Source organism: Urocitellus parryii, chromosome 4, assembly GCF_045843805.1.
Source record: "Urocitellus parryii isolate mUroPar1 chromosome 4, mUroPar1.hap1, whole genome shotgun sequence".
Classification (NCBI taxonomy): Eukaryota; Metazoa; Chordata; class Mammalia; order Rodentia; family Sciuridae; genus Urocitellus; species Urocitellus parryii.
In genome coordinates, this window is record NC_135534.1 from 206718277 (window position 1) to 206740727 (window position 22451).

At 46.6% G+C, this 22451-nt stretch overlaps 1 long non-coding RNA gene across 1 annotated transcript; it reads left to right on the forward strand.

Annotated features, from left to right (window-relative positions):
• Nucleotides 1-10220: 10220 nt before the first annotated feature.
• LOC113181165 (uncharacterized) lies at nt 10221-11028 on the forward strand. The gene is made up of 3 exons (XR_003300562.2): nt 10221-10408; nt 10485-10657; nt 10836-11028. It is a non-coding gene; the product is annotated as an uncharacterized LOC113181165 (long non-coding RNA).
• The last annotated feature ends 11423 nt before the right edge of the window (nt 11029-22451 follow it).

Consider the following 22451-nt stretch of genomic DNA (forward strand, 5'->3'; position numbering starts at 1 on the left):
CTTTGTCTGGGCTCATGCTGGGAAATGGAGGGGACCCGGGCAGCGGTCCCTCCACGCCTTAGGGTCCAGTACCAGCCACAGATGTATGAGGTTGAACACAGCCAGGCCTTGTGGCGCCCCCTTCTGGCCGGCCTCGGTGTAGTACTCCAATCAGTGCACCGGCTTCAGGAGCCTAAGAAACGCGCCTGTTTGCTGGAAATAGGGGCCAGCGCAGGAGCCTCGGCAGACTCGCGGGAGCCCCTTGCTGCCCAGCGTCTTCCTCGCAGCCCGCTCTCTCCCGGCCCTGGGCATCTGTCCCGCTGCACACCCGGCCTCCCAGCCCTGCTCCTCCCTGGGCATCTCCACCTGCTCCTTCTGCAAGTCACAGCGAAGCTCCCGGAGCCTGCGCGGCGTCACAGGATCCCGGCAACCGGGAAGCCAGAGGTGGCAGGCACTTTCATGTCACATAGTGGACGTGCCCGTTGCAGAAGAAAGTAAATTGAGTGCTACAGCTTGGAAAGGACAGAGGACGTGAATCCACCGGCACTCAGCCGGGGACCCTGCCCTGCACCGGTGCCCAGGTCCTGGGGGAAGTTGGCGCCAAGCCGAGGATAGCGGGGGGTGGGGGTGGGGGTGGGGGGGTTGAGGGGTTGGGGGGGTGGGGGGGGTTTCCCTGGAAGCTGGGAGCTGAGCAGGAGCGGCATTGCCAGGAGACACACATCCTCCCTGTGCACGCTGCAGGGCGGCGGAGCTGGTTTAGGAACCGCCCGTGGCTGCTTGGAGATGGCCTCAAAGCCAGGGGGTTGGTGGACAAGACAAGAAAGCCCAGAGGTCGGGAAGGACAGGAAGAGGAGCCACCTGCAGAGGTGACCATAGCACACTGTACAGAATTGTATTTGAATTTTTATGGAGCCACTTAAGATCACAGCATGATTGGTTGGTAGGGGGTTTTTAAACAGTTTTTATTGTACATAACTGATTCACATAGTTGAGTGTTTTAATCCGTAAGTTCCCCATTCCTCTCTCCCTCCACCACCTCTCTCCTCCCTCTGAAATTGGTGGAGAAACATGGTTCTTTGTTTATCCTAGGAAGTTTCCCACAGCCTGGATCATGCCTGTTGTGTTCCTACATGATTTAACCTGTCCCCCTGTCCTCTCTTTTCCCCATGAGTCTAGAGTCAGTCTAGAGGCTTAGGTGAGATTGGCTTTGATTGTGTGCACCATGTGCAGGTGTGTAAGGGAGGTGTGTTAGTCTGTCGGGATGCACATGATCTCTGCCGGCCTCTCTTTTTGTAAAGTTAGCTGATATTTAGTGACTTGTTTAGACCAGAAGTTCACCCTCATGATGTTGACTGGTTGTTCATAATAAAAAATGTCACATTTAGCTGGGCATGGTGACACACCTGTAATCCCAGGAACTCAGGAGGCTGAGGCAGAGGATCTCAAGTTCAAGGCCAGCCTCAGCAACTTGGAAGCCCTAAGCAACTTAGTGAGACCCTCTCTCAAAATAAAGAAATAAATAAGGGCTGGGGTTGTGGCTCAGTGTTCAGTGTCCCTGGATTCAATCCCTGGTACCAAAAAAAAAAAAAAAGTCACATTCTTATGTTATCATCATCAAATGAACCAAAATCCACTTTAGAAGATTTTTAAACAGATTAGAAACTTCCAAGTCATTCAAGTTTCCATATATAACACTTTATACATGACCCCATCATACAACACTGAAAATATTTCCAAACACTCTTTTTTCCCAATGCCCTCTTCCTAGCAAAAAAAAACTCTGTCAAAAGGTAGTTTTGTATCATTCTTTGGTAAAATAACCCCTTTGCTTTAAGTTCAGAGAGCATATCAATGTGTTTATTTGTTTGTATGATTGAGTGTATTTATTTACATATTTATTGTGAAATATCTGTTGGATAGCTACTTGTCAACACAGGAAACACCAGTAAATTTGCAGCACATGAGTTATTATAAAATTAAAAATGGCAAGCTTGTGTTTAGTGAGACTCCTTGAAACTTCTTACCTTGAAATAACTGGTGCCTAAATTCTTTTTTTTATATATTTATTTTTTAGTTGTAGCTGGAAAACAATACCTTTATTTTATTTATTTATATGTGGTTCTGAGGATTGGACCCAGGGCCTTTTGCTTGCCAGGTGAGCACTCTATCACGGAGCCACAACTGCAGCCCTCCCAGTGCCTAAATTCCACGGTTCATGAATTCTCATGGCCATTCCTCTCCTTGTCAATGAGCGTCGAAAGAACTCAGGAGGCTGAGGCAGGAGGATCACAAGTGCAAGCCTGGCCTGAGCAACTCAGCGAGACCCTGTTTTGGAAATAAAGATGAAAAGGACTGGGGTGTACTCAGTGGGCAAGTGCCCTTCGGTTCCCGAAAGCACTCAAGGATGGAGAGTGTGCTTGTGGGTTCCTCACCTCCATTTCTTCCCCAGGAGCCACACATGGAATGTTTTGCTTGTGCTGCTCCCTCAGTAACCACTTTCCTGGATCTTTGTTTTACTCCCACCCAAAGCAGCAGCTCCCTCCATGCAGCTGTCCCCCTGATCCACAGGGAATGTGTTCCAAGACGTCTGTGCCGGCCCGAAACCCCAGATAGTACTGGACCCGGTAGACACTGTTTTTTCCTAAGTATATGTGCCTATGTTCATGTACATATGTACCCAGGATAAAGTTTAATGATAAATTAGGCACAGTGACTAGTGATAACATTATAAAATGGAACAATTATAATAATATGTAGTCATAATTAAAACTTACAAAGTGCTCATCCCTGGAATTTTGTATTTAATATTTTCAGGTTGCATTTGACTGCAGTCAACTGAAACTTCAGAAAACAAAAACCATGGATAAGGCGGGACGACTTAAATTATTTCTAGAATTTTCTGTAAGTTTCATGTAGAATCTTCATGATTCGTTGTTTTTACCAAGTAACATACTTCTTGCTGAGGCTATCTCGTCTTGGCTCATTTTTGCTTCAGAGACTCAAAAATATTAAGAAGCAGCGCTTTGGTCTTGCTGCCACAAGCACAGACACGTTAAAGCCATCTGTAAGACCCGTTCACGCCATGCCCTGCACACTGTCCAAACACCTGTTCTCCCAGCTCCGCCGTCTGCCAGACTTCCAATAACACTTGCTGATGAAGAGGTACGTTTTATTTCCCTGCCAGCTTTTTAAATTTTCTGTTATAGTTTTTACTGTATTTTTTTTTTTACCATGGAAGAACAAATGATGCCCACTGGCATTTAAGTTTCTGCTTTTGCTATTAAGGAACCTCAAAAAAAATCTTTCAAAATATTTATCATTAAGTTTCAGGAGATTTTGGAAACTACTGGGGTTGAGTGTAACTTCAGACACCACTGGAAGAGCCAGAGAGGTTTGTCTGGACACTTGGTTTGTACAAGTTCTGGTACTTGCAATGCTGTAACTTGGCATCTCAAGGCCGGCCTGCCAGGGCAAGGTTTCTCATTTAAAGAGACTGGCACCAATCTCCGTTTCAGACAGTCTTCTGGATGAAGTCTAGCGGGGACGGGAGAAGGACAGTTGTGACATTCTCCCACTTCCCTCCTGGCGTCCATTCATGTCCTTCTCCACATGGCTTCATTATCCCTCTAAGGCTTTCCCCAGGTGTAACTGACAGACAGTGACTGCCCTGTTAGTGTGTGATCTGATGTGTGTGAACCACATTACCCCCATGAAACCACGGCCACACCAGTGTTTCCCTCACAGGCTTCCCTACCCCTTCATACTCCATCTTTCCCTGGTCCCAGGTGGGACTGACCTGCCACTATAAATTGAATCCTGAGAAACGTAGTCTTCGTCTGGCTTCTCATTTTGAGATTCAGAAGCGCTGTCAAGTACACCAACATGCTCTTAATTTGATGTCCCTCCTCTGTCCTCACAGCATTGCCAAAACCTCTGTCTCCCTTGTCCCACCTGATTCTGACCCTCAGGCCTCCCCCTTGTAAGGACTCTTGCCTCTCCATCCGGCTCCCTGGAATAATCCAGGGTAGTCGCCCATTGTGAGAGCCTTCATTAATCTCTCCTGTAAAATCCCTTGGCCCCATCAAGGTAACATGTTCTTGGGTTCTGGGGATTAGGATGTGGAAGTCTCAGGGGTGGGGCATCATGTTTCCAGTCACATCTGCTATAAATATTTGTGTACAAGTATTTTTTATGGATATGCTTTGATTGCTCAAGGGGTAGAATTGGGCCATTATGGTAGGTATATGTTCCACAATTTAATAAACTGCTAAGCTAATTTCCAAAGTGCTTATGCTGCTTTTATTGACATCAGCTGCATATGAGAGTTCCAGGTGCTCTGTATATGTCGAATGGTCAGTTTAAAAAATTTTAGCCATTTTATTTATTTATATTTATTTTGTTTTTAGTTTTCGGCGGTCACAATATCTTTGTCTGTATGTGGTGCCAGGGTTTTTGTTTTGTTTTTTTTAAGAATTTTAATATTTTTTAGTTTTCGGTGGACACAGCATCTTTGTTGGTATGTGGTGCCGAGGATCGAACCCCGGCCGCCCGCCCGCATGCCAGGCGAGCGCGCTACCGCTTGAGCCACATCCCCAGCCCCAATTTTAGCCATTTTAATGAGTGTGAAGTAGTAACTCGTTGTGGCTTTAATTTACATTTTCCCTAGTGACTACTGATATTGAACATCTGCTCCCTGCCCTTTTTTACTATTCTGGGGATTGAATCCAGGGCCCTCTGCCAATAAGCTACATCCTCAGCCCATTTTATTATTATTATTATTATTTTATTTTGAAACAGTGTCTTGCTAATTTGCATAGGGCCTCACTAAGTTGCTGAAGTTGGCTTAAAACTTGCCATCCTCCTGCCTCAGCCTCCCCACTACAGGTGTGCACCACCATAACCAGCAATATTTTTTGGTACCGGTTCTTTATTGGATATGGTTTGCAAATATTCTCTCCCAATCTGTGATTTGTCTTTCCGTGTGGCAAGATTCAACATCCATTCATGATTTTAAAAACAAAACAAAAACCATTCTCAGTAAACTAGGAATAGAAGGGAACTCCCTCAACCTTAGTGGGCATGAATAAAAATTCTAGCTAATACCATTGGACACTTTTCCCTAAGCTCAAAATCAGGCAAGGATGTCTACTCTTCTCAAATCAATAAGGTAAACAAATAAATAAGATCTACAGGTTGGAACAGAAGAAACTCTCATGGCAAACCACATGACTATCTACACAAAAAATCCCAAAGAATTTTACAGACTTTACTAGAACTAATAAGTGACTTCACAAGTTATAAGATATATGGTAAATATACAAAAGCCTACTGTATCTCTCTTACCAGCTGTGTTATGTTATTCAGTGTTGCATAACAAATTATCTACAAAATGAGCTTCTTAAAACAATAATAAACTTGCCAAAAGTGGGTCACATGTCTGTAATACTAGTGACACAGGAGGGTGAGGCAGGAGGATGGCAAGTTCAAAGCCAACTCAGCAAGTTAGCAAGGCCCTAAGCAACTTAGTGAGACCCTGTCTCAAAATAAAAAATAAAAAAGGGCTGCAGATGCCAGGTGCAGTGGCACATGCCTGTAAACCCAGTGGCTCAGGAAGCTGAGGCGGGAGGATCAAGAGTTCAAAGCCAGGGCTGGGGATGTGGCTCAAGTGGTAGCACACTCGCCTGGCATGCATGCGGCCGGGGTTCGATCCTCAGCACCACATACAAACAAAGATGTTGTGTCTGCCGAAAACTAAAAAAGTAAACATTAAAAAAAAATTCTCTCTCTCACTCTCTCTTAAAAAAAAAAAAGAGTTCAAAGCCAGCTTCAGCAAAAATGAGGCACTAAGCAACTCAGTGAGACCCTGTCTCTAAATAAAATACAAAATAGGGCTGGGGATATGGCTCAGTGGTTGAGTGCCCCTGGGTTCGATCCCTAGCACCAAAAAAAAAAAAAAAAAAAAAAAAAAAAATGACTGAGATATGTGTCAGTTTTTAGGCACCTCTAGGTTCAATTACCAAATAAATAAATATAAACCATCAGGGGATGTATCTCAGTTGTAAAGCACCCCTTCAATCTCCAGTGCCACAAGATAATAATAGTAACAATAACAAAAATAGAACTTACCATCCTGTGCAGTCTCTGAGGGTCAAAAATTCAGACATGGCTGTGTTGTGCTCAAGAGCTCTCGAGAGATGCTAGCTGGGGGCTGGGGATGTGGCTCAGTGGTAGAGGGCTTGCCTAGTATGCACAAGGCCCTGGGGTTCATCCCCAGCACCACAAAAAAAAAAAAAAGAGGTTGACTCTGCTTATATGCTAGCTTGACGAGAGGGTTACAAGATCTGATGGCACCTTGAATATGGAGTTTCCAGACTCTGGGACTGTGAGAAATAAACCATTTTATAAATAAGCCACCCATTCTGTGGCAGTTATATCAACCCAAATAGAATGACAGATAAATATTAATAATAATCCTAAGTTATCAGAAAAGAGTAGCAGATGTTCAAGACATACAAATATTCAAGATCCTGTATTTAAAAGGACAAAGAGGTTTATTTTTAAATTAACGTTGTTATTTAAAACACAAAACTTGGGCTGGGATTGTAGATCAGGGGTAGAAAGCTTGCCTAGTACATGTGAGGCCTTGAGTCCAATCCCCAGCACCACATAAAAATAAATAAATAAATAATAAAGGTATTATGTCCATCTACAACTAAAACACACACACACACACACAAAAAAAAAAAAAAACACAAAACTTTGTGTCTGGGTGGGTATAGCTCAGTAGTAGACCATATATACTTAGCTCAATCCTCAGCATCCAAAAAATAATCAAAACACAAAAGAAAACAAACACACAGAAACATCAGGACTTTAAGAGGTTTGTTTTTGTTGTTGTTGTTTGTTTGTTTGTTTGTTTGGTAATGTGGAAAACAAACTTATTTGGAAAATCAGTTATTACTCTTAAGATATTGTTTTGAATAAGCCTATTGTATTCACAGACTGTTTTGTCACTCGGGTCCAGTTAAATGACCTAGTTTGATATTGTTCATGGTATTAAAAACTCGTATTTGGTAATGTTCTACATGCATCACTGACAGCCTACTTATTGGATCCTATTTGAGAAGGCAAATATTGGTATTTTACCCAAAAATTATATAAAAACAGGCCACAGAAACAGGCATGGTGGCCAATGCCCATAATCTCAGCTACTCAGGGGGCTGAAGCAGAAGGATAGCAAGTTCAGGTCCTGCCTGAGCAACTTAGTGAGATCCTGTCTTAAATATAAAAAATAAAAAGGGCTGGGGCATAGCTCAGTGGTGGAGCACCCTGGGTTCATTCCCCAGTGTGGGGGTAGGGGAAGACCATAGTGTAATATGCCCTCAGTCCAGAGTAAGCCTGTGCCAGACTGGGGAGACACTGCTGCCCCATGAGAAAGCAGAGGCTCTGAGGTCAGCTGCCTCAGTCAACACTGGCTTGATCAGTTACTAGGTGGGGAAAGCTCTGCCACGTTTCTGTGACTGAGCACCTTCTCCAGTACTCAGTTTCCTCATTTCCAAAGTATCTGCTTCATGAGACTACTTAAGGACTTAAGGAACAAATGTCTGTAAGGTAATTGCTTAGTGCCTGATGCAAACTGAGTGTTGGATGTTTTTGTTCTATTAGGTATTATTATCTATGTTTTAGTGTGTATATCTATATATATTGATCATTACACATATATTGAACACAGGGGCAGTTAACCACTGAGCTACATCCCCAGCCCTTTTTGAGACCAGGTCTTACCGGGTTTCTGTTCTTGTGACTAAAAGGCTCAGGGGTCACTCCAGTTGAACTGGGATAATTGGGCTGCACAAATAACCACACAGGAGACACAAATACCTTTTTCTTTGGGGTCACTGTGAGGGCTCCTCTGAACTTAAGGGTCCACAGGGAGGGGGGGGAGAGAGAGAGAGAGAGAGAGAGAGAGAGAGAGAGAGAGAGAGAGAGCGCCTTTTATTGAGAAGAAGCTATTCAAATGAGACAAGGAGTCAGGTTTCAGGGGGCTGAGTCTATCTTCATGATGTCCACTGTCAGCAGGTTGACTGACACCTGGGTAGGCCACACCCAAAGGTACAGTAAGAGAAGGGAACCCACACAAGGCACTTCCTTGAAAGATTCTATCCTAAACAGGGCAAGGGGTTATATAACAAAGGAACTGGTGAACTGTAGCTCCACCCATGGGGCTGTAGCAAGACACACCCATGCACTACACCATCCCTCAAACCCAAGAAGGGGAAAGCTCTGCCACATTTCTGTGACTGAGCACCTCAGCACCCAGCCGGAGTGTCACTCAGACACGTGCAAGGTTGATCTCTCACAAAGTCTTGCTAAGTTGAGGGCCTCACTAAATTGCTGAGGCTGGCTTTGAATTTGTGATCCTCTTGTCTCATCTTCCCAAGCCATTGGGATTACAGGAGTGCACCACTGTGCCTGGCTAATCCATGTATTTTTATATCCCTAGCTGATTTGAAGGATCTAGAATGCTCTTAATGACCTGATTTGAAAGTATTTTCAAAACCACTCTAAAACAGAATGCTGTTCTGAGTTTTTTTGTTGTTGTTGTTTTGAGATGGTCTGTTTCACAAGCTCATCTTGAACTCATAATTCTGCTTCAGCCTCCCGAATAGCTGATTACAAGCCTGGCTCTATGGCACCTCCTCACTTTATTTTTGCAGTGCTGGGGATGAAACCAAAGGCTGGCACATACTAGACAGGTGCTCCACTGCTGAACTACATCCCAGCCTTAGGGTACACTTTTTTTTTTTGATGGTGGGTCAGGGTACTGGGGATTGAACCCAGGGCCTTTCAATAACTGAGCCACATCTCCAGCCCTATTTTGTATTTTATTTAGAGACAGGGCCTCACTGAGTTGCTTAGCACCTCACTTTTGCTGAGGCTGACTTTGAACTCCCCATTCTGCTGGCTCAGCCTCCCCAGCCACTGGGATTACAGGCCTGCGCCAACTCGCCCCACTTATGGTATCATGAAGGTGACTGACTTACCATCTTTTAGTACCTTGTTCAAGAAACAGGGTGTACTCTTTGCATGGATTTTCACTAGATGGGAAAGTCAGCTTCAAGTGGAATCACAAGATCTACCATTATCCTCTTCACTGACTTTATTTTTGATAACATGGAATTTTTGCCCTATTCCCAGGCTATTGCCATTTTTGCCATTGCCTCTTTATCACACTGGCAAATACACAGATTACGAAGTTTTATTTATTTAGCGTCAGGGATTGAATCCAGGGCCCTGTGATGTGTGCTCTACCACTGAGCTACACTTCCTGGCTAAACAACAAATCTTAATCCAGAAAAATGTTTTAACTTTTGTCCTGGAGGATTTCATGCAAGTCTTCTATTTAACAACTCCAACAATTTCATGATAATCTTTGCAAGACAAGCTTATTCTCACATGTTTTTTCAGAGTAATGTTTGGGGCAGGGTTTATTTGCTCACAGGTCCTAAAACTTCGGACCTGATCTGCACATTTCTTTTGAATCCTTCTTCAACTGTCCCACTTAGTTCTGGTTTGCAGGCCAAATGGGCTCGCTGCCATTTTTTTTTTTAAAATCTGTTTCTTTCGGTTTCCTTGCTCAAAATCCTCCTCGGCCAGAATCTAACTGCATGCTGCCAACGAACTGTCCACGTATGCTTGCGCAAGTCTCCCAAGCGGGTTCCGCACTGGGCCGCCAACTGGGACTTTGCGGTGAACAGAACACCGCGTCCTGCTGGCCCTTAACGTTCCCCCGCCACAGCCCGACAGCGTCATGGCCGGCGTTCTGCGGGCCACCACACTGCTTTACCAGGCCCTCCACTTAGCCCTACGGCCCCAAGTCCACGGCCCACCCAAGGACACCGGACACCAGGCGCTGGAAGGCCAGCCCCTCTTCCTCAATCGAGTCCACTCAGTCGCAACCTGGCTGACGTCAACCTGGCCCATGACACCTCGACCAATCGGAACAGGCTATCTACGAGTAGCGAAAACTTCATCCAATTGAGTCCTTTCTACTATAGACGACTCACCCAATCACAAGGTGAAGCAGCAGAAGACGCCCCCGGAAGGAACGAGGAAGGCGGGGAAAGGGAAGGGGTGTGGCCACAAGGCCCCGCCCTCGGCGCTGCGGCGTAGCGGTTCTGGGCCTGCGTGAAGAGGTGGGGCGTTCAGGCGGTGCTTGTACTGGGTACTGCGTCGTTTGTTCTTGGCGTCAGTCTTTTAAAACCGCTCGCGCACTCTGGTACCGTTGGTTTAGTTAAAACACACGGCACTGCTCCACTTATCCGAGCACTGCAGCCGACACTTTCTATTTGTTTAACTGTTCTAAGGGGGAAAAAAAAGCGATATTAAAGTTTTCGAATACGGATTGCAGAGCTTGAGCCCCAGCTGAGTAAGACTCCGGGGTCAATCGGTATGATATATTTTAGTAAAGTTTAACGTCACTCTGATTTACTTTTCTTTTTTAGATTATAGATAAACGTAAATAGAAGGATCCTGTTTTCCCGCTGTCATCCCAGTGGACCAGCTCGAGTCCTCCCCTGGGTCCCAGAGCCTCACTTGGGCGCAGGCAGTTGTGCGGGTAACCCCTGGAGATGGGTTGCCTGGAGTCGCGTCCTGTCCCTGAAAGCTCAAGTGCTGGGTGAGCTCAAGCTAGCCCTGCAACCTCTCCATGCAACTTCCTCTTTAAAACAAGAGTGTTAACAACAGCTTTCTCATTGGGTTTTTGTAAGAACCTATGAGTTTGTATGCAAGCGTTTAGAACGACTAATAAGCCCTTAAGAAATGATGGGGCAGTCCCCATTTCTTTTTCCCTCCAGTGGACACCTCCAGGCAACAATTCCCAGCCTTGTAAGCAGATAACTGGGGCTGCAGGACTCGTTCCAACAGGTGATTGTGCACAGAAGTAATGGACACACATCTTGGCCTGCCTTCCTGTTTCTTGGTCTGCACAGCTGGAATTGGTAGTGGAACCAGAAGAAGGTTTCAGAACCTTTTTCAGCACCACTTGGAAGAGAGCTGCTCAACCAGGAAAACCCACTTGGGAGTGCTGTATGAGAGAAAAATAAAAACATACACTTCCACCATGACACACCACCGAAATGCTGTGGTTTTTGTCATAGCCATTAGCTAACCTAATACATAGCCATTTCTATTATTACTGTGCTATTTTTTATCCCTCCACAATTGGACTCTTTGAGAGTGTGTTGTTTTGTGGTAGCATTGAAATATCTGCATACCACTCCTCAATCAGATTATAAGCCCCTCTTTGATATCTATTTCTGTTATGCCCCCTGCCCCCCCCCCAGCCCCACATCCACAGTACCTAGTGCCTCACTGAGAAAATTGCCTGGGAATGAAGAGAGAGCTACCTGTCCAGGAGTGCGGTGCAAAGGTTGTTCTTTGCTTCATTGCTTGCACACAAACCCCACCCACTGTTCTTTCCTCTCCTTTCTATGGATTTGCTTGTTCATTCATTTACTCTTTGGTAAGAGTAAAGACTTGTGCAGCCCTCCTTCTGTCCCAGGAGACGGTGGTGAACTGGCAGACACCCCCTCTGTGCAGGGGACCTCGTTAGTCCAACTGGCAGGTAAGCTGCATTTCTTTTGTAAGCCATTAGCTAACCTAATGGTTGTTGGTCTTGTGAGCCTGTCCCATAAACCATGGCATCCCTGCTCCCCATGTTGAGCCAGGGAGGGAGGAAAGAAGACTATTATGATGGCAGTGTGCAGGAGGGTACCCACAGGGAAGGGTTCTTAAAGGAGCATGACTTCTGAGTTGAATGGGATTCACCCACGCAAAGGCGGTTGTGAAGAAATGGGAAGGATTTACTCCAGGCAGAGGTGAGAGAAAGCTGTGAGTCTGGGAGGGGAAGAGGAGAGAGATGAGGCTGTAGAGTCGGGGCCAGATCACATTCTAATTAATGAAGGCCTGACAAGGCTGGCAGCTGCTATTTCCGTGGTTAATTCCTCCTTTGAAACAGTGGGATCAACCACAAGGAGGATTCAGCTCATCCTCTCAGGGCGGGGGCTGAGCACCTGGGAAAAGCCGCTGCTCACAGCCCTGGAGGAACTTCTGCAGGTGTGGCCCCCGACTGTGGGGACGCAGCTCAGGAAAGCCCAGTTGTCTCATTATTCCTGCTGCACTTCAGGTTACACACCTGGGCCCACAGACATGCCAATCCCCCTTTGGTTACTGCCTGTGCCTGGCCTCTACTGGGACTGCAGCAGCCTCCAGCCAGAGCAGCTGGGTTTGCCGTCACTGTGCAGCAGCTTCCACCTGTCCTGCTGTTAGCCACTAACCTACTGGCCCAGGTGAGAGAGCCAGTGAGTGTCTAAATTCCACTTGGTGACTGGGGAATCTCCTGGGCAGCTTAGTTACTTGAACTTCTTTACCAAATGTCCTCAAATTTTCATTTAATTATTTCCTCTATCTTTTTATTAATTTTATTTTTAGTTGTAGTTGGCCACAATACCTTTATTTTATTTGTTTATTTTTATGTGGTGCTGAGAATCGAACCCAGGCCTCACATGTGCTAGGCAAGTGCTCTACTGCTGAGCCACAACCCCAGCCCTCCTCTATTTATCTTGATCTGATCCTAAAAAAAGATATTTTTTCTACCAAACACATTCAGTATTTGGAACAGTGGTTAAGAGCACAAGCTGAAATTGGACAACACTAGGTGTTGTCTAGATCGGCTTGTGTTCCTGAATCAGGTCTCTTTGGCCAGTCACATAGTGTCCCTGTCACTGAAATGATAGGTTTTGCAAAAGAGGAAGGGTTTATTCACAAGACAGCCAAACATGAAAGTGGAAGAGCAAGTCTCAAATCTGCCTTCCTGAGGACAGGGATTAAGAATATTTATGGGATAAAGAAGTAGGGTGCAGGGCTAGGGATGTTGTTCAGTGGTAGAGTGCTTGTCTGGCATGCATGGGAGGCTATGAGTTCTATTCCCAGCCTGAGAAAGAAATAAAAAATAAAAGTTACTGTTAGCTGGATGTGGTGGTGCACCCTTGTAATTCCAGCAACCCAGGAGGCCGGGGCAGGAGAATCACAAGTTCAAGGACAGCATCAGCAATTTAGCGAGACCCTAAGCAACTCAGTGAGACAGTCTCTCAAAAAAAAAAAAAAAAAAAAAAATCAGCTCAGTGGTAAAGTGCCCCTGGGTTCAATCCCCAGTATGAAATATAAAGAAGCAGTGTGCGCTCTGGAGGCTGAGGTGAGAGGATCATAAGTTTGAAGCCAGCCTCAGCAACTTAGCAGGATCCTGTCTCAAATGAGAGAGGAAGGGGCTAGGATGGTGGCTCAGTGTTGGAGCAGCCCTGGGCTCAATGGCAGTATTGGGGTGGGGGGAGAAGGGTGGGTGGTCTCAGGTGTGGGAAAGGTGGGAAGTGAGGTCATGCATGTGATCCGTCCTCATAGCTTAGCACGATCTGAAGGCAGATTTCCATCTCCTCGATATCAAAGAAATTACCACCAGACGATACCAGCAGCAAGGGCCCAAACACAGAGCCAGTAGTTTCATAAAAGCAGACTTCAGGTCCCTAAAAATTCAACCCAGGCAACTATCATCCTGACCCCCACACCAGAGGTGAAGGGAAGCAAGTGGGAGACTAGTAATGACACTGCCCAGATGTGTGGCCTCCAGAATTAGCGATGATAATGACGACGACGACGATGATGATGATGGAGGAGACAGGTTTGCTGTGTTGCCCAGGCTGGGCTCAAATGACCCTCCTGCCTCAGCCTCTTGAGGAGCTGGGACCTCAGTGCACACCATCACGCCAGTCTCCAGAATTAGTGATTTTAAAAGCCAACTAATAGCCAAAACTAAAAGCAAGTGCAGCAAGTTAAATGTGTCGGGTCTGTTCAGGCTTCCGGGCTTCCCTCGGTTTCAGTTGTCACAGCTGCCTGGCCTAGTCACCTGGGCTCTCTGAGCCTGGTATCACTCATTTGTGAGACAGAGATGGTCCTTGTTAAAGGAGATGACGTGTGAGTGAAGTGCTTGGCGTGCAGAAGCATGGTACACTGAGGTCGTTACTCCAGGGCTGGGAGTGTGGCTCCGTGGTAGACGGAGAGCCTGCCTAGCATGCTGGAGGCCCTGGTTCCATCCCCAGGACCACAAGCACAAAAAGAATTCACGAATGTTTATTGAACACCTACTATGAGTCACGGGCTCAGTAAATACCTCAAGGCAAGCTGGCTTAATCTGTTTTTCAATTTAAATTTTAAATTAAATGATATGTCACTGTGTTGCAAAAGCCATCATGAGGAAAACAGCTGGCACCCTCACCAGAGTGAAGGCAACTCATTGAACTGTGCTAGTAGCCATTCGATTCTTTGTTACAAAGCTCTTGCAAGAAAAATGAAAGCCAGTGTGACTTAGGAATGTCCTTGATAAGGCAGTAAAAATAATTGTGTTAAATGTCGACCTCAAGGGCACACCTTTTTATTTTGTATGACAAAATGGAACGTGGATAAAAGGCTCTTCTGCATAAAGTAGATACAGTTGGTCTTCTGTATCTTCACCTCTGCATCTAATGCAACCAGCCAAGGACAGAAAATAGGGCAAAAATGGAATTTGCAGGGAATATATTCAGTCTTTTTTCTCTTAAGTAATATGTAACAACTATTTACATTGTATCAGCTATGTAAGTTATCTAGATAGGATTTAAAATATATGAAGATGGGCATGGTGGAGGCTGAGTCAGGAGGATCACAAGTTTGAGGCCAGCCTCAGCAACTTATCAAGGCCCTAAGCAACTTAGTGAGACCCTGAAAATAGAAAATAGAAAATAAAGGGCTGGGGCTCAGTGGTAGAGCACTCGCCTAGTACATGCAGGGCCCTGGGTTCGATCCTCACACCACATAAAAATAAATAAAAATAAAGGTATCGTGTCCAACTACAACTAAAAAATAAATATTTAAGAAAAAGAAAGAAAATAAAAAGGGTTGGGGATATAATTCAGTGGTAAGGCACCTCTGGTTCAATGCCCAGTACCAGGACAAAAAACAAAAACAAACAAAAAACCCAGAGAAAGAAAGTTCACTATGGTTTCAGTTTCAACACTGCAACTAAGAAACTAAAACTTCTCATGTTTTGGTGCCATATCAAAAAATATCCATAATTATCTGAAGAGGCTATTTGCATCATCCTCCCTTTTTCAACAGCCTATTTGTGTGAGGCTGTATTTTTTTGGGGGGTGGTGGTACTAGGGATTGAACTGAGGCACTCAGCCACTGAGCCACATCCCCAACCTATTTTGTGTTTTATTTAGAGACAGGGTCTCACTGAGTTGCTTAGCCCCTGGAAGTCGCTGAGGCTGGCTTAGAATCAGCAATCCTCCTGTTTCAGCCTCCTGAGCTGCTGGGATTACAGGTGTGCACCACTGCACCCAGTTTGAGGCTGTATTTTTAAAAATACTTCAAACAAGACAACATCTTATAACAAACTGAATTCAGAAGTAGTCAGGAGAACCCAGCTGTTTTGTACCAAGCTAGACATTCAAGAGATTTACAAAAAGTTAAAGTGATGACAATTTTCTCAGGTAAGAAAAAACGTGTTTTGGAGCCAGGTGCAGTAGTACATGTTTATAATCCCAGTGAGTCTGGAGGCTGAAGCAGGAGGATTGCAAGTTCAAGGCCTGGCAAATTTCAACATCACAACTTGAGCCCTGCCTATGTAACTTAGCAAGAATCTGTCTCAAAATAAAAAGTAAAAATGGCTGGTCACGACGAGCAGTGATACAGGATTGTTTCATCAACCCGGAAGGAAACACCACACCAATTAGGCAGCCAGTCTCTATCTCCAATCCACCCAATCCCTGGCAACCACTAATCTGCTTTCTGTCTCTATGGATTTGTCTGCTCTGGATATTTCACATAAATAGAATAATACACTAAGTGGCTTTCTGTGTCTGGCTTTTCCACTGTAGCACCACGTTTTCAAGGTTCATCCATGTCATAGCATGGATCAGCACTCTGTTCCTCTTAATGGCTGAGTAATATTTCAGGATGGATGGACCACAGTTGTTGATCTATTCATCAGTTGATGTACATGTGCATTGTTTAGCTTTCTATTGAGAATAATGCTGCTATGGACATTCCTTGGCAAGTGTTTGAACATCTGCCTTTAATTCTTTTGGAACATATATCTAGGAGGGGGACTGCTGGGTCATATGATAATTCTGTTTAACTTTTTTCTTGGCGGGGGGTTACCAAGGATTGAACTCAGGGGCACTCATCCACTAAGCCACATCCCCAGCCCTATTTTGTATTTTATTTAGAGACAGGGTCTCACTGAGTTGCTTAGGGCCTCACTTTTGCTGAGGCTGGCTTTGAACTCATGATCCTCCTGCTTCAGCCTCCTGAGCCACTAGGATTATAGGCGTGTGCCACCACACCCGGCCTGTTTAACTTTTTGTAAAACTGTTTTCCACAACAGCTGCACCATTCTATACCCCCAGTGATGATGTATGAGTATTCCAATATCACCATATTCTTGGCAATACTTGTTAATTGCCATTTTTTAAATTACAGCCACCCTAGTGGCTATAAAGTGTATCTCATTGTGAGTTTTTTTGTTTGTTTGTTTTCAGTACTGGGGTTTGAACCCAGACACTTATCCACTGAGCTATATTCTCAGCCTTTTTTTTTTTTTTTTTCCCCCAGACAGGGTCTCACTCAGTAACTTAGGACCTTACTAAATTGCTGAGGCTGGTCTTGAACTTGCAATCCTCCTGATCCAGCCTCCCAAGTCACTGGAATTGCAGGAGTGTGCCACTGCACCTGACTCTCCTTGTGGTTTTGATTTGCATTTCTCTGATCATCAATGATTTTGAGTATCTTTTGATGAGCTTCTCAGCCATTTGCATATCTTCTTTGCAGAGATGTCTATTCAAGAACTTTGCCCATTTTTCCATAAGGTTTTCTGTCTCTTTCGTTGAGTTCTTTATATATTCTGGATCCTAAATCCTTACCAAATATATAGTTGATAGATATCTTCTCCCATTCTGTGGGTTGTCATCTCAATTTCTTGATATCAAGTTAGGTTTTGAGACCCATCATTTCTCTAGGGCTTATATTTCTGGGATACTGGCAACAGAGGGCAAGGCCTGGCGGCTAGGTACTCCTGCGTCCTAGCTCCGTCCTACCAGCCGCACCTCACATGTGGGGTTTCCTGGGCTCCGGCTGGGCAAGACTCCAACGTGACTCAGGCAGCAGGAAGACCATGATTTGAAAATTCTGCCATGGGCTCCGAAAGGGAGTAAGAGGACCTTCCTGGTACCTGGGAGTCTCCTAGAGGGCTTCCACCTTTCATTTCCCTTCCTTCCCCAACCCCAGCCCCTCCGTGGCTCCTCACTGGTCTTTCTCAGCCCTGTTCCCATGGTTTAGGTCTGACTCTTCTTCTTCTTCTTTTTTTTTTTTTTTTTTTGAGAATATGGCTGGTTCATAGATTAATAGGCATTAATTGGAATTGTAGTTTCTTTATAGTCAAACCAAAGCCTCTTTGAATATTAAATCTGTATGTCTGTGAGATCATCAGCCTTATTTTAAAGTCTCATATTGAGAGAGCCATTATGTATGATGATAATGATGCTAAATGAACAGCATGGTAGAGAAAAATAAGCATAAAGGATCATGCAGATCTGATCAGACGTTATGGGCATTGCACTTCTCATTCAGATAGACTATGACTCTTCTTTTTCTGTTTCCCAGCCCTGCCCTTCCCCCCTTCTCCCTGTACCCCTCTGTCTGGTGGGACATGGCCGGCAAAGAACCAGGTCTGGGCCCAGGCTCCCTGCCTTGGGCCCCCTGTGTCATGGAGCCCCTCTGAGGAGCCTTTGCTGACAGCAGGCTCCGGTTGCCAGTTCGGACCTACTGTGTATTTTTAGCTCCCAGCTCCCTCCCACTGGAATGCACATTCCCTAGGTTGGGGCCACATTTCCAGCAGCCACCAGCCAGTGGCAGTCCCTGCCCGGGACCCATAGCCTCCTCTCCAGGCCTGTGTTCCTGCTGTCCCCCTATCTGCATCTTTTCCCCAGTCTCCTCTGATTAACTCTGCTTTTCTTTCAAGGCCTGGAGTCAAAGGCACCTGCCCAGGGAGTGTCCCTCATTCCTGTCTGGACTGTTATCCTTCTCCGCCTTGAGTTAAGATGATTCCACTTTCTGGATTGAAAACTGGGCCTGGCACTGGCCATGGTACAACTGCACTGTGGAGAGCAGGTGCACAGAGTAAGAGAGCCGCCCGCCCAGGACTTCCAGGGCACAGGATGACCGCAGGCCTGGGTCTCACTGCAAGTCGGCCATGAGCACATCTCCCTGTCCTCCAGCAGTCCCAGAGGGGGCTACTGGTGAGAGCCAGCGCAAGACACAGGTGGATAGAGGGGCTGTCTGGTTTGCAGTCTGAATGGTTGTTTCTAATGCCCCTTAACAGGGGCGTTTCTTGGGCAGGGGTCTTGTAGGGCTCATCTTGCCATCTCTCAGCACTCCAGTGGGCTTCGCCGTCACAGAGCTCAGAAGACATCCCCGCAGTGGGGTGGAATCTCTTCAGCAGGCAGAAGGGGCGAAGGCTGTGAGGAGGCACCGGGTGGGGAAGGCCAGGTGTCCTGAGAATGTGGAGGGTCATCTACAAAGAACGTCCACCAAATCGCCCCTCTGCTCCAGAGGCTGCTCCTTTTATCGGGAGGTGTGTGGTGGGATGGGGTGTTGCCTTCCCCTTTCCTGGAGTCTGAGCCCAGGGTGGCCCACTCTGACCAACGCAATGCAGAGGAGACTCACTCGTGCATGAGGCTTCAGCTGCCACAGTCTTTCCTGGACCCAGCTGACATGCTATAAGGCAGCCCAGACTAGTTTCCTGGAAGCAGAGGTCACATGGAAAATCCTGGAGAGTGAGGGTTCTAGAAGAGGTTGACAGCAGCTGCGTGAGTGACCCCAAGCAACACCCGGGGATCAGCAGACCTGCCCCCATCACAAGAAATAGCAAAGGGTCATGGTGTAAAGCCACCACCTCCAGGGCTGTTTGTTATGCGGCAGTTGATGACTGATGGGAAACTCCAATGTATCTCAGAAGGACGGAGGACCTCCCTGTGGGAATGGCGGGTAGGTGCCAGCCCTGCCAACAGCCAGTGCACACCATCTCATTCCATTCTCTCAGTACAGCTCCTCCTCGATGCTCAGAGAACTACAGTCACCTGTCTAAAGACACACAGAAGATGAGGACAGAGGCAGAATTCAGCGCGGGGCCTTTTGACTTGGAATCTTGAGTTCTTAACCATGGTTCCATGCTGGGGACAAGGCCTGGGCAGAGACCAGGGCCTGTTCTGGGTGGAGCCTGGCAGGCCCTGTGGAGCCTAAAGAGAGCTGGCTGGGACCCTGTTCTTTGTGGAGTCAGCAAACGGTACACATGACTGTGCTCAGCACTCCTGCTCCACAGCTGCCCAGAGGCTTGGCCCTGGTGCCAAATAGGGTCTGGGCAGAGGCTGCTGGGCTGCCCTGGGTCATGTGCCCTGCAGCACCTTAAAGGTTGGCTTGTCTTCGTGCTCTCAGTGCCATGTGGTTCTCTGCTTCTCCCCCCATAGTGGGATTTACCAGAACTTCCCGGGGCCTAGATGTCTGGAAAGACCCTCCCTACCACACAGTCCAGCGCAGCCTGTGGCAGCCAGCAGTGCTGGATAAAGACCCCCAGCCTTGGCTTACTGAGCTGTAAACCAGGCAATAACACAGCTGTGGTGGGGCCTGCTGTGGGCAGGAGTCCTCAGTGGCCACATTCTCTCTCCCTTCTCTCCCAGTTCTCTGTCACCACCTCCCTGTGCAGACTTGATGCAGTCACCTGAAAGTGACTCTGGAGAGGAAAGCCTCCGCAGGGCCTCCCGCCCCCAGGCGGCAGAGCGCCTGGCAGAGCCTCTGGCTCTCCTGAGGCCGGCTCCCTCCTGGCGTGGGCTCGCCCTCTCCCCCATCACTTTTTACCCCTGGCATCCAGTGGTGTCTTACTCCACACCTTCGGAGGTTGTATGCTGGGTGCTGGGAAACTGAGAACACGAACACTCAGTCATGGTTTGGATGAAAGAAGGGGCCACCATCAGCAAGGCTGGGACGGCACAGAGGGGGGCTGGCCTGTGGCCGCCAAGTCTGTCCTGGGTGGTCAGGGAGGCTTCCAGGAGCTGAGGGGCCAAGTGGGGAGAGGAGGAGGAGGAGGGTGGAGAAGGGAGGGTCCACCTGGTCCAGGGCTGCTGGAGGAGGAAGAGAGCAGAGGGAAGAGGGGAAAAGAGGACACAGGGGAGCTGACCCTGGCCCGGGACAGGCCTTCCACATCCCACATGGAGCCCAGAAGGAAACCGTGTCTAGCTCTAAGGTGGTTTTAAAAAGGAAATCATGGGTCCTGGGCTCCACCCCCAACACTGATCATGCGAAATGAACATTTATAAACCTCAAAAAAATACAAAAATGTTACATTATTGTTAAATGTGACAAAAGACAGTGATCACACTTTGATATGTCACCAGCTCGTCCGGGACCACCACAGGATATGTTGTCCCCCCAGGGACCCAAGCATCACTAAGTGGTGACAACTGCATTTAAAAGGAAAAACAAAACATTTGCCATTGGTTTTTGCCCACTGCCCCAGCGTTGGCCTCCTTGGTCCAATCCTTCCCTCCTGTTTTTCAATAGTCCAGCTCTGGCTATTGAGATGTCCTTTCCAGTAACTTTTTTTTTTTTTTTTTTTGGTATGAGGGATTGAACCCAGGGACACTTAACCACTGAGCCATGTCCCTAGCCCTTTTGGCTTTGAACTCATGATCCTCTTCCCTCAGCCTTCTGGGTCACTGGGATTACAGGTGTGTGCCACTGCACCTGGCTCCATAACTTTGATGACATAAAAACATCTGCTTGAATGACCCCTCCCTCCATGGCAGGCAGTTCTGGGGCTGAGTGACTCCAGCAGCTTGGTTCAGCCCTCACTCTCCGCTCTCTCCATCCTCCTTCCTACCTCTGTCCCCTGCGGGTCCTGAGTTCAGAGTCTTGGGAAATCCCAGGTGTCAATCCTTGGTGACCAGTCCCCATATCCTCCCAAGCATGCCAGCCTTGCTCCCCCTTAGAAAGGTTCACACTTGAGACTGGCACTGCTGGGTTCCAGTCCTGGCTCTATTGGCCAAGTGATCAGGGACTTTTCCATAGTTCCCTGAAAGTCTCACTTCAATTTCCTTATCTCTAAAACGGGATGGAAACGATGGCCTTACAGTGGACTGGAGTGTAATCCCATTGAGGCTGACACAGGAGGATTACAAGTTCAAAGCCAGCACTAGCCTCAGCAACTTAGCAGGACACTGTCTCAACATTTAAAAAAAGGACTGGAAACGTGGCTAGGTGGTAAAGTCCATCTGGGTTCAATCCCTGGTACCAAACAACAACAACAACAACAACAACAACAAAGTTTTCAGAATGGTCTTATGAACATGGAGTGAGCTATATCTTGTCAAGCCCTAGCAGCATGTATAGCCCTGGAAACTGTAGCTGCATTTATTATTGCTGCCACTGTCACTACAGAAGGGAAACACACATACACAGAGAAAGAAAAGAGTTTCCTGAGCCTGGGATGCAGTTTGGATGTAGCAGGACCTGGCGTTTTACCCTGCAGTGGAATGCCCAATGCTGATTGAGTCCTGGAACCCAGCAACCCACTGCCCCAAAGGGCACTGCCCACCCTCCAGATGCGGCAGATGACAGAGAGCTTGATTCCCTCTGCCAACCTTAACATTTCCTTGTCTGTCCCAGAACACTCAAGGTTCTACAAAATTTTTATATTTTTATGTCCTCTTTTGTGAGTTAAAAAGGTATATATAAATATATATATGTGTGTGTGTGTATATATATATATATATTTTTTTTTTCAATGCTGGGGATGGAACCCAGGGTTTTGCACATACTGGGAGAGTACTCTACCCCTGAGCCACATACTCAGATCCCTTGATTTGTTTTTTATTGGAGATGGAGACACCCAGAGGCACTTTACCACTGAGCTACATCCCCAACCTATTTTAAATCTAATTTAAACATTTTTTGGGAGACAGGGTCTTGCTAAGCTGCTGAGGCTAGTGTTGAGCTTGTGATCCTCCTGCCTCAAACTTTGGAGGCTGGGAATACAGGCCTACACCACCTTGCCTGGATTTCCCTGGATTCATTTTTTAAAAAAATATTTACTTTTTAGTTGTAGTTGGACCTAATATCTTTATTTTTTGTGTTTATTTTTATGTGGTGCTGAGGATCGAACCCAGGGCCTCGCATATGCTAGGCTCAGCTGCATCCTGGATCCTCATCCAGGATCCCCTGCATCCCAGCCAGTGGAGACAAAGAACAATTGCTTATTCTTCATCCAACAAACCAACCACTATTTATTGAGCACCGACTATTTTTCAGGCATAATGCTTGGAGGTAGG